This window comes from Mytilus californianus, unplaced genomic scaffold (genome assembly GCF_021869535.1).
Source record: "Mytilus californianus isolate M0D057914Y unplaced genomic scaffold, xbMytCali1.0.p SCAF_11, whole genome shotgun sequence".
NCBI classification, from domain to species: domain Eukaryota; kingdom Metazoa; phylum Mollusca; class Bivalvia; order Mytilida; family Mytilidae; genus Mytilus; species Mytilus californianus.
Window position 1 is genome coordinate 4,774,246 of NW_026262593.1, and position 13,406 is coordinate 4,787,651.

Below are 13,406 nucleotides of genomic sequence, written 5' to 3' on the forward strand. Positions count from 1 at the left end.
TTCCAGGAGTTACGCCCCTTTAAACTTATTTGCCCAATATACTACTGCAACCTTTTGTCATCGCAACTCCTCTCAACCCACACAACAGAATTTCAATAAACTGTGTAGATAATAAGGACATACTACGTAGATCTGCATATTGACAGGAAATTATGATTCAATTTTTTTTCTGATACAATTTTTTTTTTCTAACACTTATTTTATTTCTCCAATGACAATGTGGGGACGTGGGGTATGTGAGCGCGCTCACTAAGGTTCTTTAATGAAAGATGGTTTGATTTTCAAGCCTGGAAGTACTATGTTGACAATATAGTATATCCATCCTCCAATCAACAAATTTGGTCATATCTACTCAATGCGTCCAAAAGATATACCGCAAACGACACTGTGTCATCTTAAAACAATATGGTGCATTTCAAAGAATAAAATCTTGATTGTTTCGCTTGTTTTTACATACGAGTTGCAATTGCCTCACATATATAAAGTTTTGATTGTCTCACATTATTTTGAAGATATCAATTATTTTTGTATAGCCAAATTATAAGTTTAAGAAATCAGATTGTTTGTTGAATTATTAAACATTGATATTGGACAGGTAATAGATTATAAACATTATTTTCTCCTTCTGATGCACAGGTTTTCAAAACAATGCACTCTACGACTGTAAAAGTAAAGCACATCATTTTATCATTCGCCTTTTCTTAACATAGAATGATCACTATTAAGATAGCACTAACATTAAATCATAATTCAAATTGATATGAACTAATCATGAAACGGCTAAAATTCCAAACGAAGGTTAACTTGTACTTATAAAACATAGATGTATATTTGTTTAATAAGTATGCCCAGTGGTAAGGTTAAACTCTGATCGATGAAAGCTAGATGCATATATTGTAAACCAACTTGTTTTCGCGTATACTTTATTTCGCGTTTAGCCCTTTCTAATCCACTTCGCGTCGATTTAATTTCGCTATTACCAAATTAACTTGATGTATTTAATAAATAAGGGAAGATACAAGTTTTACATATTCGCTACGATTTATAATCGTATAATTTTTCTATTCGCGAAAGTCGCGAAAATAAGTTGGTTAACAAAAACCAAAAACAAATTATTTGTTTTAAATTATCAATCGGTTGCTCACACATTGTTGTCAGTATAATGGAATTCTATGCGATTGTCATACAAGTTGAGGTTTAGTTGGCTATGGGGTCAGGTTTAGTTTGCCATTTTCTATAAGGGAAAATGCCTGTACCAAGTCAGGAATATAACAGTTGCTTTTCATTCGTTTGATGTGTTTGGGCTTTTGATTTTGCCATTTGATAGGTGACTTTCCGTTTTGAATTTTCCATGGAGTTCGGTTATTTTGTTAATTTACATTTTGGTACTCTTTGTGGGAACAGTCCACCCAGGTGTTAACCCAGCAAACACAAAAACATCTTTAAAATGTTTTTAAAATGTTGTGTCTAATGTCATGAAAATATCACAAAAAAACGTGAGAAAAACATTAAATGTATGGTAGAATATATATCGCTAAAACGTTTTCTAATATATTTTCTAAAATATTTGCATAATATAATTAAAATGTTGTAAAGAAATATCATGATAATGTGAAAAACAATGGCGTATAAAACATTTTGATAATCTTTTAAAAAATATTTTCTAGAAATATTTTCTGAACGTTTGAAAAACATCATGAACATCAAATAATGTTATAAAAATGTTTTTTGGATGTTTTCTTGCAAGTGAGACTGTGCCTAAAAAATGTTTTCAAAATGTTTTAAGAAGATGTTTTTGGTTGATATCAAGATCATATCAATATAAAAATTTCTGTACTTTTGATTGAGTTTCCTGCTTTTTTAAATAACAAATCATTAGTTAAATTAATTTATACACAGTGATTAATTCTATATACAAACAAGAATAAATCAGTTGTTTTGCTAAGCATATGAAATTCACAATTCAAAGTCTCTAAAAACAAGAAGTATCTACAAATTTTGACACATCCAAAATGGCAGACACAACTCATCATGGTCAAGCCACTTACCAAATATGAAGTCATTCTGTTCATCAGCATTACTAATTAAAGTAATGAAAAATGTGAGAACATTCAACATTTTGAAATACAATGTATAAGCAAACAGGAAACAGGTGCCAGATACAAAAATGTTCACACATCACAGTTCATCACTATCAAGCAGCTCATTAAATATGAACTCATCTTTATCAGCAGTTTTGGGAAAAACAGTGATGAAAATATTTGTTGGACAAAATCCGACAAATATAGGTGAACAGACGACAGACAGTGCAAGAAAGCCCATTATTCCAACCACAATGGTATAATGTATAGTTTTTCACTCTCAACTTTTATTACCTATCTTATACACATCATGCATATGTCAACCTGAACATGCATGACATATATGCCATTGGACATTATGCAAACATTATACACATTTTTAAGTTCAAGTTACATTGACTAAAACTTGTGTCCCAAATTCAGATTTTTCAATACAACTTCTCTTTCTAAACTAAAACGCTACACTTCTAATAGGGTTACATCTTAAGTCAATAATCATTGATAATTGGCTGAAGAGATGAGAACAAAACACCATTTTACATCAACTATTTGATTTATTTAAGAATACATTGAAAAAGTCAATCAATTGTCTTATTCAAAATCACTTGAAATGTCTTGTAGTGTCTTATATCTTTTTCTTGCTGTGCCATGCTTCTGAAAAAAAAAATAATCTTACATTCATATATAATTTCTTGCACATTCCATTATTATAGAACGATTCACGTTGCCTGAAGGATATACATCCCCTCCCCTTTAAAGTTTTGAAACAAATAACGATGATAGTCTGTCGGAAGGGGACGATAAATGGCTGACTGTGTTAAAAGAGAGAGCAATATGCCACGCTGAACTTCATTTAGTTATTAAAAAAAAAACACATAAAAAACTTTAGACTAGATATGTGTCCAGTCAAAAGTCTTATTTCATTATACTCGTTGATTGTTGTCTATCATAATTTTTTTCTTTTATTGTTTTGTATAAATCAGGCTGTTGTTTTTCTAGTTTTTTTTAGTTTTTCATTAAGTGCATTGTATATAATGTAGGGGCCTTTAAAAGCCCTGCTACATAATGTCATTAAACATCTTATTGTCCTTTTTGCATGTTTTGAGTGATAAACTCTGTAGAGTGACATAGTTTACAACTTGTCATTTGTATCTAAGGGCATATGATACAGTCCTAGAAGTATACTATAGGCACATAATAACTTATCGAAGTGTTACGCATTGTTTTCGCAATGATGATAATATTATAACTTAACTTCCGAGAAACACACAGATGTCATTAAATGAGTTATTTATATGTTTTTGAAATACTTCAAAGGAAAGCAAATATGTTGTTTATGAAAGCACACTGTTGGACTAAAAGATTGATTTAAATAAACAACTTATTTCTATTTTGTCACATAAAAAAAATAATTAATTCAAATATCCAGATATCTTTTCTGTATTGTATGCCCTTAATCTTGAATGTAATGCATTGTTTATGCTAAATATTTGAATTAAATATGGAATAACAGTAATTCTGTATAAAAAGCTTACTTCAAAAAAAAATTCTACTGAAAGGTTGTAGACATTCCAAAGAACCTGCGCCACTTCCAAATTGTAAACCTGCATATTGAACTTGTCCTTTGTGGCTTTTCTTTTAGCTCCTGTTAAAAAATAAAAGATACATTGTATGTACATTGTGTGTATGAAGCAATAAATATAATTTTAAGCAACAGTTTATATTATCTTGCTTGTACTGAAGTCTTACATAGTCTTTTTAATGTTCATTAAGCTGTTAAGGGAAATTTAATTTACTGTTTTGCAAATACATACATACACTGATTTTACTAGAAAAAAAAATCTCCATATTCAAATGGTGCTTATATTAGTGTTATTGTAACTTGTTTGTGTGCCTCGGAAACAAGGTATTGAGTCATGCTTATTGCAATAGTTGTTGTTGGTTTAAGTCTGTCAAATTTCTTTTTCATATTGTGTATTTAATGTAGGCAGTTAGTTGTTTTGTTTCAATTGTGTTGAGAAAAATTTAACATTTGTTTGTCAAGGCTTCAAAGTGGACTATATGGCATTGGTTTTCTGTTTTGAAAGCCGTACAGTGACCTATAATTTCTTTTATCCAAGTCATTTAAATTCTGGTGGATAACTGTCTCATACACCTTATCGCTATTTCAGTATTTGGAAATCTGTCCCGCTTGAACTTTTTACGTCAGCATACGTCATACAATAATACACCTTATCGCTATTCCTGCTTGACCCGAGAATCTATCCTGCTTGAACTTTTGACGTCAAACAACAATCACTTTTCCATTGTGGCATCAGATATTTTTTATGATGACGTCAAAATTTTAAGGGAACTTGTGACAGTTGTGTGATGTCCAGTAATGGTGGACAAATAGCAATAAGGTGTATTACTTTCAATTGTGGTGTCAAATATTTTCTAATATGACGTCAACATTTTACGGGAACTTTTGTGATGTCCATGGCCAGTAATGGCGGACAAATAGCGATAAGGTGTATTGGCAATCAAACTGTGACAAACACACAAGCCACATATCTTTATAATTTTTTTATATCAATGAACAAATTCATAATTGGTGTACGTAGATGCTTGATGGGGCTACTTATTAGATAAATGTATAGACTATTTAAAAGTATCACTCCAAACGTTTGCTTGCCTTGGGCAGTTGGCCCCCCTTTTTTCAAAATCTTGATCCGCACCTCCAGAAACAGATGTAATTTGGTTCCGATTATGATTGAACACACACAATGAATGCACAAGTTTCATCTTAACAGATTAATCATTCTTACCAAGTGAGTATATATCGCGTAACAAACAATTTTCTTGGCTCTCTTTGTTGATATCCTGTCTTCGTTTAACCCGAATAATTCAGTCGTTATATTCCGCTGATCTACGAAGGCTACATTAACGCCTGAACGTCTTCCTCGATAAAGACCGTCAACCGGAAAATTCACACCGCTATGCAATATGGGAATTTTGATTTAAGTTGGCAGCTAAAGAAGGAGGAGTTCCGGATGTTAATTGATGTTAAATGATGTAAACTGATGTTAATTGATGTTAATTAATTATTATCGGATTTGTGTTAATTGAACACACGTGTTTAGTAAGACAATTACAAGACAGTTGCGCAGACTCATTATCCTGATCGCCGCCGATTGGCTCTCTCTCACAGAGAGCAGACGACGCGGCCAATATGATCATAAGGAGTTCAAGCCCTCGTGTGGGAGAAAATCGGACACGGAAAGGGCTTGAATTATTCGAGTTAGTCTTCGTTTCGAAATTCAAATTTCAAAATCATTTCCGGTGATAAAACAAAAGTCGATTCCGGAAAAGGTCGGTTTTCCGTAAGGCATATAAACGATACGAAAATTGAACTTAGTACAGTTACAGTTTTCATTTCTTAATTTCTAAAATATACACGAACGAAATGAATAAACATTAAAGAAAGGTGATTATTTATTAATACATTATTGCTTAATTTAATGTTGACTCTTTTGAATTTTAATATAAGAAGGAATAAAATCTGACTTCAAGGATCTTCAACTGAGATATCAACCAAGGATTTCAACCATAGTGTCTTGCTTGTCATGATATTGATGAAATGTAGTACTATATCTTATCCTGAAAAAAAAACGAGCTAATTCCACAAAACGTTGTTTGTGGGGTTTTGAATAAAGTTAAAATATAATGTTATTTTTATATCCGTAAAATGTTGAATAAAATATCAGTAAGATTATTAAGTAATGTGTATGTCAGAATATTTTATAGAAAACATTTAGCTGATATTTTTCAGATGTTTTATGTAAAACATTTTAATTTTACGTTATAAAACATTTTATGCAAATAGCAAAACTATATTTTCTGTAAAACATTTTTTTGCAGAATGTTTTTTGGATATTTGGAAAATATTTACTTTAAATGTTGTTAAAATATAAAATACCAATTGAAGAAAATATTATTTTTTTATATTATAAAATATCTACGGGATATTTTAGAACAATGTTTGAGAACATGAATAAAAGATATTAGCAAATAATATTTTGTTAATGTTGTAAAATCATTTTACTTAAATGTTAGAAATAAAACATTTCAAAAACAATAAAATAAACATTTTTTTTATGTTTAAATGATATCTTATTGAAATATTTTGTGAGAGACGTCCATATGACATTTAAAAAATGTTTTTAAAATGTTGTGTGTTTGCTGGGAATGTAATCGGCGTTCGCTTGATTCAAATGATACGAGCTGTCTTATTCGATGATTCATTTTAAACTGATGGAATGATAAAAAATTCTAGCCATCTTGAGGTGTTTAAAAATGGTAACATGTTCAAAACATATGCTTTTATACTGTTATAACTTCAAAGTATTCTCAGACAAAAATATCAGAAACTGTATATAATCTAATAGACTTGCGACTACATCCGACGAAAGGCTAATGACCAAGTAAAACTAGAAAATACTGGTTGTGTTTGTTAGAATTAATCACATCTTTCAAATACCCAGAACAATTTAGAATTTGACATATTACATAGAAACCTGTTTATTGCTGAAACCTAGATGTGGTTTCTAGATGTCATTCCGTTTTTCGTGGGGTTGCTGTCTCATTGACATATACCCCACATTTAATTTTATTTATAAAACATTGAACGCCAGACGCGCGTTTCGTCTACAAAACAATCATCAGTGACGCTTGAATCAAAAAATTTAAAAAGCCAAATAAAGTACGAAGTTGAAGAGCATTGAGGACCCAAAATTCCGAAAGGTTTTGCCAGATAAAGCTACGGTAATCTATTCCTGGGGTCAAAAATCCTTAGTATTTCGAAAAATTCAAAGTTTTGTAAACATTTTATTTATTATTTGCTGTTTCAACTAAGTACGGTCAATCAATCAGAATATAAAACAAAAGACTAGACGCAGATACATACCATGAGACGACTGGATGCAAAGCAATACTGAATAATTAATGTTATGAAAGCAAATTAAAATAAAACATTTAATTTTGCAAATGAGTACAATTTCATATGAAAAATCACTAATTTACGTTGAAGATAATTCAAGCAATGTTCATCACCATCTGCCAACAACACTTTGTGCACACGTCTACATCTAGCGAGTAAAAATGAATCTAAAATTCACACGTCTATATCCATTGCGAGTGAATACGAATCTAAATTATCAGTGATAAACTATGTTGATCCATCGTCCTCTGATCAGTAAACAACAACCTTGTGAATACGTCTTTCCACAGTAGAAAATCAGCTTGGAACATACGCTGAAAAATAAAACTTCCACAGAAAATGAAACTGAAACTACTGAGCATAAATAATGGGAGGGTTAGTTTTCGGCAATCAACGGCAGAATGAAAAACTTTCTTTTAAATCACAAGTCGATAAAGGAACAAATCAAAAATTGTTGTTCCAGTATAAAATTCATAAAAAGTTGTATCATTTAGATAAATGTAAAGAACCGAAATAATTCGAACATTATAAAGTCTATTTCTTAAATCTCCAGTCGCCAATTATAATTATTAATGAATTAAAAATAGCACAATTTGCTCTTTCCAACTAAGTACGGTCAATCAATCAGAATCTAAGACAAAAGACTAGACGGCAGATATATACCTTGAAACGACTGGATGCAAAACAATACTGAATACTTAATGTTATGAAATGATTAAAGCGAATTAAAATAAAACATTTAATTTTGGCAAATTATTACAATTTCATATAACAAAAAAATAAAAGACATTAAAGTTAATTCAATTAGTGTTCAGCACAAAAAAAAACTAATTTCCAAACGGTCAACACAGCACATTGATTGATACTAAACAAATTTTAAATGCTAATTAAGTTACAGAGTTAATTCAAAGCCATGTTTCATCTTATAAACAGATAAGAATGAAAACAAAAAATAATAATACTGACATGAATGGTCAGATATTTCTGACAAGAATGGTCAGAAAACTAAATAATAACTCCATTAAGGATATATACAAATCACCCACTACTGCAAGCACAATTTAACACAAGATTTGTACAGAATTAGATTGCTCCTTCTGTTAACAGTCACAAGATGAGACTGAATATCCTCCTGTTTAACAATGAGCAAAAAAAAAAATTGTCAACTTTAAATTATCAAAATAATTCCAATGCAACTTGCAGTTGGTGAATAAAGTTCAAAAGTTGGAATCCCAAATTTCAATACGGATTTATACGTAGCTACAAACTGAACACCACGTAAAAAGCATAATCTTCTTAATCTGGCATTAATGGCGGTGAAAAAATAACCTGTATCCTGAAAATCAAGTAAACGTGGAATAATTGCTGACATAACTAAAGTATGTGGGTTAACTAATTTCTCAATTGCAGAAATAAGCACATTAAAGGCTATATCAAAATCAGCAACCTCATAGGTACCAACATTATGGGTTCCTACATGTATCAGAATTATATAATAATTTACCTGAATTGTTCCACAATTTAGCAAGTTTATTATGTCCCAAATATGTGCTCCGGGAAAGGCTAGCCAATGACACTTTCTAATAGTTTTCACATGCTTGGCTATGGAGTCGCATACCAGAGTAGACCTAAAATCTATAAAGAGCAAATTTATTTTAAAACAAACTTTTTAATCTATTCCGCCACATTAATCTTATCAGACAAAGAACTGACAATATATTGTGCAATCGCCCATCAATTGAATAAAACTAGGAGAAATCCATGCTTTCGAAGCAAACGTTGCTCCACATCTTCGGAAACTATGGTAAACTATGGGAAGAAAATAATTTTGGATTTAGCCCAATTTTATAAAGTAATTCTGAAACTGGTTATAAGTAATAGGAATACATTTCCCCTTTTGTGTATCAGAAACATCGGCATCATCTGGAGTGCACGGATTTAAATAACACATCCTTTTATACGCATGTACAGGGCAAAATTTAGATAAAGGATGTGCAAGCAAAGGTATACCTAGAATACGATTACCAAACTGAATTGTTTTTGTTAATTTGAATGCAACTATTATAAAAGATGGAAAGACTATAACATCACCTCTACAAAGCTGTTTGTTTTTATCAAATTTCTTGGTTAATACTCGAACTTAATTAGACTTCCTGCTTAAAAGTAATAAAGCAAAAAAGAAATAAACACCAATATGTCGCATTAAGAGGATTATTCAGATTCAAATGTTCACGAAACGTTCCTAGAATTTCTAAAGTAATTGGAAATCAAAAACCGTTGTTTCAATTTAAACTTCATGGCAAGTTGTATCATTTAGATAAATGTAAAGAACCGATATAAATCGAACAGTATAAAGTCTATTTCTTAATCTCCAGTCGCTTACTACATATTTTTAATGATTTAAAAATAGCACAATTATGACCATATCAATGATAATTCATGTCATAAATGCAAATATATACAACTGACAATGAAAATTAAACGGAGAAGCACAACTGATATTTGTATTTTATAATTTCAACTATAAAACTAATGAATCAGATATAATTTTTAATTAAAAATGAGAAAATGCATCGAAGCAACGTATAACCCTAAAGGGAAAACTGTGCGATCATAAACATAAAAACATCACGCTCTGCTTCATTAAAGTGGGAATATGAGTTAAGCTTAGTTAAAAAGCAATCCACGGATATGTTAAAATAAAATATGAATGAATGTCGTGTTACTTTGGTACGCTGAAAAATGGCGGCCATTTAAAAAGTTCCGAGTTCTAACGACACAGTTACATATATGGTGTTTTTCATTATGGTGATGCTTCATCATGCTCATCATTTGTCAAGTAATCTCCCAGGATGCCTCTAACAAAAAGTAGAGGTATAATAATACTGACAAGAAAAAAAAAAGGAATGGAGAAAAAGCAAGATGTCGCACGACATAGTCATAATTACACAAATATCTGACAACCGAGTCCGAAATACGCAGAAAATATAAACTCGGAATTATAAGTTTTCAAAGTACACAAGTGCCTTGAAACCTTAGTTCCCTGATATAGCTTACCTATGGGGACAATTATCACGTGGTTGACAATTCAAAAAGAAAAGAATGTCAAATGCTAAAGAACCATTATCGTTTGAAAATGAATATTACATAACAGTCTTTCAGTAATTCAAATATTTTCTTTAAATCTTGTGTAGATCTTCGAGACACATCCATCAACTTAAGTGACTGTTTCATTGAGCACAATAATACTAAAGTTACAATTTGAACGCGGGAAAGATCCAAGTAGAAAAGTTGGGCGAAAACATTCAAAAGTCAAGTTCTGCTGAAATAGTTATCAAAGGTACCAGGATTATAATTTAATACGCCAGACGCGCGTTTCGTCTACATAAGACTCATCAGTGACGCTCAGATCAAAATAGTTATAAAGCCAAACAAGTACAAAGTTGAAGAGCATTGAGGACCCAAAATTCCAAAAAGTTGTGCCAAATACGGCTAAGGTAATCTATTCCTGGGATAAGAAAATCCTTAGTCCTCAGGAAATTTATAAAAATGACCATATAATTGATATTCATATAAACACCGAAGTGCTGACTACTGGGCTAGTGATACCCTCGTGGACGAAACGTCCACCAGCAGTGGCATCGACCCTGTGGTGTAAATAGTTATCAAAGGTACCAGGATTATAATTTAATACGCCAGACGCGCGTTTCGTCTACATAAGACTCATAAGAAAAAGTGTTTATCTATTACATGCTAGAATTATTGCCCTTTAATAACGAAGAAAAGATTTATTGATATATTCTTGAAAACATTAATGTATAGACATTAACTGTTGACAGTAAAAAATCAAATTAAGAAGTTAAAATTATTTAGGGAAGGGCCAGTTGATTTTGAGGGGTTGGGCTTGGACGATTTTATCATCAAATATGAATATGTTAAATTCTGCTAGGTGAGCGATCCAGGCTCTTATATATGAGCCTCATGTTTCGTGTTGAAATAATGACATAATCATCTATAATTAATCAAAACTTATGGTTACAATAAATAGTGATTCGATTGTTTTGTTGTAGAAGAAGTGTATTTTCGTTCCATCTGCCTTGGAAATATGTAGTCCGAATTTAATTAGAAAATACACACTACAATATCCTTTGAAATAAAATTAACGGTACCAATTTTACTGCACCAGTTACACATTCCGACAATAAATGTCTCTTAAGCTATGCTATATGATAATAATTTTATTGCATTAATTACAAAATTAAAGAACTTTAAAAGAGGGACGAAAGATACCAGAGGGACAGTCAAACTCATAGATCGAAAACAAACTGACAACGCCATGGCCAAAAATAAAAAGACAAACAGACAAATAATAGTACAGATGACACAACATAGAAAACTAAAGACTAAGCAACACGAACCCCACCAAAAACTGGGGGTGATCTCAGGTGCTCCGGAAGGGTAAGCAGATCCTGCTCCACATGTGGCACCCGTCGTGTTGCTTATGTTATTACAAATCCGGTAAATAGTCTAATTCGGTATGTCACATTCGTGAAAAGGGAAGGGTATTGTAGTTACGACATAAACTGATCAATTCGCAGCACAATGTACATGCATATGTATTTATTCCCTATTATATTGCTTTATAACTGTAAACTATATGTGCATTTGACTACATGCAATGCATATTTTGCAAATTCCATAAGTACTCTCTATTTTGTTGTAGATGAAGTACATTTTCTATGCATCTGTCTTGAAATAATGAAGTCCAAATAATTAGAAAAAAATCACTACTAGATTCTTTGAAAATTGCCTCTTCAGCTAATTTTTAAATTAGTAATCACTGGAGACAAATATTAAGAAAAAAGAAAATGTAAAAATCAATACATCTTATAGAATTGAAATACTAAAAGAATTAGCCTCAAAAATGAATAATTATCTATCTTTGAACAAGATTATTAAAACCTTGAAGTTAGATTGTGCAAATAAAGGAACCTTAACCCTATTTCCATGCCAGGTCACAAAACGTGAGCTACTGGGCGTGTGATACCCTCGATGATTAACAATCGACCAGAAAAGGTGTTGACCCAGTGGTACTAATGGTGCTTCAACTGATGTGCAGTATGCTTTTAAGGCTCACACATTTTGTCATATTGGTCAACATCGACAACTTTGTCACACCATGTTTAGATTTAAAAAGCCTCTTCCTTAACAAAATGTCTAGAATAAATCATTTAATTTATTGATGAATTATAACAATGTTTTGAACGGACTGAGGATTGTTTCCTATTCTTCCGATCAAAAGGACCAGATTATAGTGCTCATCATTTCTTCTCATTTGTTGTTGATTATGGGTCTTCAATTACCTTTGTTAAATATTTCCCTTCTTTTTAGTTATAGACACGAGACAGTTCAGAGTTGACATATTGTATAAATCCTTTACACACTGTCTACTGTTGACTACATTAACTCTTTAGACAAAGTCTACTGTTGACCACATAAACCCTCTAGACACTGACTGTCAACTGTTCACCACATAAACCCCTTAGACACGGTCTACTGTTGACCAGATAAACCCCTTAGACACGGTCAACTGTTGACCAGATAAACCCCTTAGACACGGTCTACTGTTGACCACATAAACCCCTTAGACACTGTCTACTGTTGATCACATAAACCATTTAGACACTGTCTACTGTTGATCACATAAACCCCTTAGACACGGTCTACTGTTGACCACATAAACCCCTTAGACACGGTCTACTGTTGACCACATAAACCCCTTAGACACGGTCTACTGTTGACTACTTTAACTCTTTAGACACTGTCTACTGTTGACCACATAAACCCTCTAGACACTGACTGTCAACTGTTCACCACATAAACCCCTTAGACACGGTCTACTGTTGACCACATAAACACTTTAGACAATGTTTACTGTTGACCACATAAACCCTATAGGCAATGTCTACTGTTAACCACATAAACCACATAAACCCCTCAGACACGGTCTACTGTTGACCACGTAAACCATTTAGACACTGTCTACTGTTGACCACATAAACCCTATAGGCACTGTCTACTGTTAACCACATAAACCATTTAGACACTGTCTACTGTTGACCACGTAAAGCATTTAGACACTGTCTACTGTTAACCACATAAACCATTTAGACACTGTCTACTGTTAACCACATAAACCATTTAGACACTGTCTACTGTTGACCACGTAAACCATTTAGACACTGTCTACTGTTGATCACATAAACCCTTTAGGCACTGTCTACTGTTAACCACATAAACCCTTTATGTTGCATTTTAATTGCTACCGTTAATGTTGTTATACCGAT

The 13,406-nt window shown here is 32.0% G+C and overlaps 1 long non-coding RNA gene across 1 annotated transcript; it reads right to left on the bottom strand.

Annotated features, from left to right (window-relative positions):
* Nucleotides 1-2,615: 2,615 nt before the first annotated feature.
* Nucleotides 2,616-4,956, bottom strand: LOC127719420 (uncharacterized). The gene is made up of 3 exons (XR_007990294.1): nt 4,889-4,956; nt 3,617-3,726; nt 2,616-2,735 (listed from the first exon to the last, which is right to left on the bottom strand). It is a non-coding gene; the product is annotated as an uncharacterized LOC127719420 (long non-coding RNA).
* Between the last annotated feature and the right edge of the window lie 8,450 nt (nt 4,957-13,406).